This window comes from Octopus sinensis, unplaced genomic scaffold (assembly GCF_006345805.1).
Source record: "Octopus sinensis unplaced genomic scaffold, ASM634580v1 Contig10970, whole genome shotgun sequence".
Lineage (NCBI taxonomy): Eukaryota > Metazoa > Mollusca > Cephalopoda > Octopoda > Octopodidae > Octopus > Octopus sinensis.
Window position 1 is genome coordinate 498,648 of NW_021832232.1, and position 6,550 is coordinate 505,197.

Here is a 6,550-nt window from a genome sequence, read left to right on the forward strand (position 1 = left end):
CCATTACGTCGCTGGTTTCTAAAATTGTCAATGGAAAGATCCCTTCTTATGCAAGGGAACTACTATTCTCCGCGCACCTATTGGCCTTTAAAAAGAAGGACGGGGGAGTAAGACCGATCGCAGTTGGTAATTACTTCAGAAGACTTGCGGCAAAGATTGTCGCTAAAAGAGTCTGTCCGCGGATAAGCGGAGAACTTTCGCCAGTCCAATTGGGAGTCGGTATTACAAATGGATGTGAGGCCTCTGTGCTACTTTGGCTGTAGTGCGAAAACCCCCCGCATGGGGCTCAAAATAGACATATCTAATGCTTTCAACACACTGCGACGAGATCGACTTATGGAATCGTGCTGGAAGAGAGTTCCGGAGATAATTCAGATAGTTAACCTCTCTTATGGGAAAGAATCGTCTCTAGTCTTCGGTAACGAAATTATCATGTCACGAAGTGGAGTACAGCAAGGAGATCCACTAGGACCTTTACTGTTTTCGTTGGCCATCGATGATGTTGCACGTTCAACTGGAACTGAACTCAATCTCTGGTATCTCGACGATGCCACTATCGGTGGAACTTGGGAATCTGTTTACGATGGAATTTCGCAAATTGCTCCTGCTTTGAAAAGCCTCGGTTTGGAAATTAATACAAACAAATCGGAATTGATCAATATTACGTACTCCAATGACGAATTCATGCGAATTACTCAACAGTTCAACCATTTGCTTAAAGGGATTTCTACCACGGCTCGGGACGAGGTATATTTCCTCGGTGGTCCACTTGGTGACGCAGAATTGCGTAAACACCTTTGGAGGAAGGCAGAAAACCTATCACTATTTACACAACGAATATCCCTCCTTGATGCGCATACTGCGTTTTTTCTCATGAGAGCGAGTATCTGCATGCCAAGACTTCTTTATGCTCTAAGGAGCTGCCCTTGCTATGCACAACGAGACAGCCTCTTATTACTTGATCAGACACTGAAAGACACGGCCGAAACTATTTTAAACGTTCGTTTTGATGATCTGGGATGGATTCAGTGTAAACTGCCAACGAAATTGGGTGGAGTTGGCCTCAGGTCCGCATTGGAAGTAGCAGCACCAGCTTATCTCTCGTCGCTCTCAAGCAGCCGGGATCTGGTCCAGGAAATTCTACGTAACCCTTCTGAATTTTCCTTGGAGCCGGAGTTCGCTAGAGCTTGTGAACGATGGAGTGGAACTGGGTTGATGATTCCGGCGGAGACATTCAAACAGACTAACTGGGATTCGATTTTATGCAACGACATCGTCCAAAAATACAAACAGAGGGCCAATCAGCATCGACTCACATGTCTCTTGTCCGGAGCACGCCATCATAGTGGCGCGTGGCTTGATGCTCTCCCGTGTCCTGCTCTTGGCAATCTATTGGACAATAATTCTATGAGAATCGGTGTAGCACTTCGTCTGGGACTGGATATTTGCCAAGTTCACGGCTGTCGTTGCGGAGGCCTTGTTGATGCCAAAGGACTGCACCCTCTATCCTGCGGAAGAAGTGCAGGTCGAACCCCTCGACATGCCGCATTGAATGATGTGATACGACGTGCCCTAGAGGCAGCAGGATTCCCAGCAAGACTGGAACCTGTGGGTCTTAACCGTAATGATGGGAAAAGGCCAGATGGAGTGACTCTTTTCCCCTACTCTGGGGGAAAACCACTAGTTTGGGACTCGACATGCGTGGACACTTTCACTCGAAAGAACATCAACATTTCTTTGCGTTCACCTGGATCGGCCGCTAACTTTGCTGAAAAAGCAAAAATTGCCAAATATTCCACAATCGGGGATTCGTACCGCTTTGTTCCTGTGGCAGTCGAGACTTCGGGTGTCACAGGAACTGTAACTGAGTCATTCCTTAAAGAAATCGGACGTAAAATCGCTCATATAAAAAACGACTGGAGGGAACCCACATGGCTTCGACAAAGAATAGGTTTGGCCGTTGTTCGCGGCAATGCCTATTCGATTATGTCGTCAGCCGCGAATTAATTATATGCGCTTTTTACAGCTCGTTTAAATTAATATGTAATGAATTAATATCAAATTTTCATTTTGCTAATAAAATTTCTTTTACATTTTTTATTCCTTTTTTGGATTAATATACAACTGGTTTTCTTGGTTATTTTCTGAATAACTTAAAACAGGTTGATTTGACTTCATGAGAAATTTTCTGACGAACACTTTTTAAGAGTATATTTTTGTAGTATATTCCTGTTTCGTCCGCATTATAAATATTTTTGGGTCCATATTCTTGCAGTTTTGTGCTAATTACTTAAATACAAGAATTGATTTCATCTTCAATGTTTACTTCCGTCATATAAGACTCTCCATGAAGAGTTCTTAACTTAATATTATTGCGTTTCTTGAATTTAAAAAGCCAGCCATTTCTAGCCTTAAATCAGTAATTCCCATGTCGGCGACTTTTTTTGCTTTGAAAAGAATAGAATTATCGTCAAGAATCTGGCACGAGGTTCGATATGTTCCATCCATGTCATAACTTGTGTATCAATAGTTGAATATGTTGAATTGAATAGGCGTTTTTTGGCTGAGTAAAAAGTATTTTTTTTGTTTCTCAAGCCGTAGATCATTAATTGATCACCGTGAATTTTTTTTCTAAAGATTGAGGAAAAAACAGAGGCTATATGTTTCATTGTCATATGTTTGTCATCATCGATGTATGCTATTATGCATCTTTTTTCATTAAATGTTAGTCTAGTACACTTGCGCATGTTGGATAAAGCGTGATTAAAATTATCTTGTATTAAAAGTTAGTTTAACCAAAAAAGATTTTTTTAATAATAAAAATAGTGGCAAGATTTAGAATTTGGTGAGCAATAGAGGTTTGACTGATTGAGAAATGGTGGTTCGATAGTCTGATTAACGATTTCTATTATTCCCTTAAAATAATTTATCGTTAATTAGAAAAATTAAAGATCAACAAAATCAATCTGTACAAGCTGATTCATTTTATTAGATGTTAAAATCATTTATTGAAATCATAAAATAATAAATTCCTGAATCATAAAGTATTAAGTAATGTTAAAGAAACAAAAAATTATAATTTTCTAAGGAAGTAAATTGTAACTATGTCAGTCATAAGCTAAAAATATAATAAAAAATGTCCTACCATTAGAAGTGCAATTACTGCTATTCCGATTTTAATAAACATTTCAAATGGTCGAATTTTGTCCCAAATTTTATCAAAGCATCCCTAAAATATACAAATATGAAGTGACCTGTTTACTATTTGAATATTTTTCATCGTATTGGTTGGTCATTAGACAAGCTGTAAAGTTTGCATTTGTCAGTTGGTTAACGTTTTGAATATTTCCTTTGCAGCAAGAAGGAGGATAAGGAACAGTTTCAATTTTTCCGTCGACAATTGCTGTGGAATCCCAATATGTAAGATTTTTAAAATCAGTAGAGTTGTAGACTCCACAACATTGTAACTAATTGGCAACATTTATTATAATTATGATTACGGAAATTTCTATGCTATCAACAATGTTTGTGTATGTTATTGATTTGTTGTAATTATCAAAAATATTTTTCCGAATATAAATTTTAGCATAGTTTGATATCTTTTGTGATCATTTATAATTAGCATACTTTGTCTTTCATTGCAAAAAAACTTATAACTCCCACAATAATTGAAAAAAGTAATAAAGTAATTATAAATGCATACTATAATATATGACCATAAAATACATACTATTGTCAGTTTGCATTTGTTTTCTCTTATAGCTCCACAACACCCAAAAAATCCAGTTAAAATTATAAATGGTCCTAATACGAGAATGAAATACATTATTCCTGATAAAGATCCAAATATTTTTATCATCTTGAATGCATTTGCCGCATCCGGGGATGCACTTTTTGATATTAAATGGAATAAAGGATCTCCCACTAACAAAAAAATGCCAATTCCGAGAATTGTCAAACCAACTGCCTAGTTAACATAATGTATATTCGATAATTACAAAAATCGGAATATTAAACAACACAAGATAACATTTCTGAGAACGAATACCCATTTCTTTCATTTTTTACGCGAAAAAGTAATTTATAAATCAATCGTAAAATCGATTGCACTTAAATGACTATAAAAGATATTTTCTAGGCATTCTGACAATCCGTGAATATAATTTAACGTGTTATCGTAAAAATTCCAACTTTTAATCTTTGAAGACTTTTCCAAAAATATAGTTTAGTAATAAAAACAAGAATATATCTCATCGAGAAACAATCATATTCAAATTGAATTTCACATATGTTACCTTTCCATATGGAACATATTGAGTAAATTAAGAACAAAATTAAACATTCAATTAATAAATTAACTTTGTTCCTTGCTAATACTAAACAGCCGTTCAGACGTCATTACTTGTCGTATACTTAAAATCATACATTTTTCAAATAGTATAGCTCAAATAAAACATAAATACAAACCAACAGTAAAAAAATTAAAGACACTTAAAATCATCAGAGTTTTCAAAATTCTTCACATTAACACAACTCCCGCTTATATGTACTTCATTCCACTCAACATAGTCGAAAAACACATACAAGCCCTATGTCTTAAAACCAACAAATAACAACTGTGTCTTTGCACACCAGTCGATACCAAGTAACATTATCGGGAAGAAATACCCAACCCCTGGCCTTTAAAGCCTTGACTGCAATATATTGGACAAGTGTTTGCTACAAATAAGTAATCTCCAGTCAACCTCCATATAGTAAAATAAGACAAATAGCATTTCTGAATCCAATTGAATGTAGAATTTGAAAGTCATCATATGGCTATTAATTCCCACTGGATGACAATCAGGTGTCTTAACGGCAGCATAATATAAAACAAAACTAAAAATATTTTAATTTTGGTATACGGAAGTTTTTCGTTTACATAATATAATGTCTGATCGTAATTAGACTTGATTAGTGCATTAACACGTCTTTTTTCATCCTTTGTCATTGATTCGTAGACGTCCTTTGGAACTTCAGATTCTGGAGGAACTTCTTGAAACTCAACTAAAATAATTGTCAGTTAATAACCATCCCCTTCTGACTCGACACGTGGATAAAACTTCTTTCCAAAAGGCACTTCAAATTTGCTGGTTTCCTGAACACTGTAAACACGGAATACTTCTTGTAGCACTCCAGTACTAGACGCGGGTGTGAACGAATGGGCTCCTACTGTGGTGGGCGACGGGGTAGTTGGTCTGAAATATATTAACATATCTACTCTGGCGAACGGCGTCTTATAATTTTAACTCCATCCCCTGAAAATTGATTTTGGGGCATTTTCTGGCAAAGGAGTGGAAGACCGACTGTTTGATAAATTCAGCTAAATTACCAACCGTCGTTCAGTTCTCCGTAAACTGTTGGATCATCGGCCAAGTTCTCTCCACCTACCAGCCCATTTATAAAATTATTGATCGAATCTTTATTTTTTTCGATCTTTAATATGAAAACACATCAAAAATAGACCAAGGCAACTTCCACGGAATTGAGTTGGTATTGCGCCAGAATACTGTCCAGTTTGTCAATGTGGGCACAAATTTGCTTCGTTTTAAACCTCATGTACTGATCAAAATATTCAAATAAAATTACAGTTCGCAAATCACGGTTTTTGGCTCCACTCAAGCCGGAAAGTTCACGTTCTTGAATTTTCAAATATTTCTTGAGTTGTCTTATTAGATCCTACAAATTGACAAATTCAAATTATACCAACAGCCAGTTCAAATTTTGGTCGCGTAGTACTGGAGCCGAGGATTGTTGGATTTCACTTTGGGTTTTGTTGAACATAGTTTCTATATTTTTATATCTTTCCATAATCTGATAAGTGATAACTTTACAAAAATTACGGTTTTTATTTCCCCAATTTTTTCGGCAATCATATTTTGGTCAGCTAAAGATTGTCTGTTTTTTGAAATCTCTGCAGGAGAATGCCACAATGTGAATTTTTCAAGATATTTTTTTATTTCTGAAGTGATGGGCTTTATTTTAAATTCTATTTTGTCTCTAACTGATGGATCCCTTGTTTGTTCGTACTTTTAAAATTAAACTATATCAGATACATTGAATATAAGTTCCTTAAAAATGGAAATGGAATCCAGATAAGCTCTCACTGTTTTTTCCAATTCGACTATCATACTTTAATAAATCTAAAATTACCATGGAACCGTTTCTTATCTGCCATATCACAAGCAAACGATTATTCTTATTTTTATAATTAAAATTTAAATTACATAATTATTATTTTTTTAATAATAACACAATAATTTTTATTATGTAACCCATTCATAACTTTATTATATTTTGTTCCAAATATAGATTTTAACTTTCATTTTTAATTATTTTTTAATATTTTTCCCAACTGTTAATTATTGAATTTTTAATCATAAAATAATTTACCATATGGAATTAATTATTTGACACCTGTTCGGATTTTACTTATATATGATGAAGTTTATAAGTTTATACAATAAATGATTTCTTTATCAAAAATATGTTTGATTTTATTATCCGTTTC

At 34.9% G+C, this 6,550-nt stretch overlaps 1 long non-coding RNA gene across 1 annotated transcript; it reads right to left on the reverse strand.

Moving 5' to 3' along the window:
• Positions 1 to 4,910: 4,910 nt before the first annotated feature.
• On the reverse strand, positions 4,911 to 5,591 carry LOC115228779. Its single transcript, XR_003883261.2, has 3 exons — positions 5,506 to 5,591; positions 5,376 to 5,475; positions 4,911 to 5,345 (listed from the first exon to the last, which is right to left on the reverse strand). It is a non-coding gene; the product is annotated as an uncharacterized LOC115228779 (long non-coding RNA).
• Between the last annotated feature and the right edge of the window lie 959 nt (positions 5,592 to 6,550).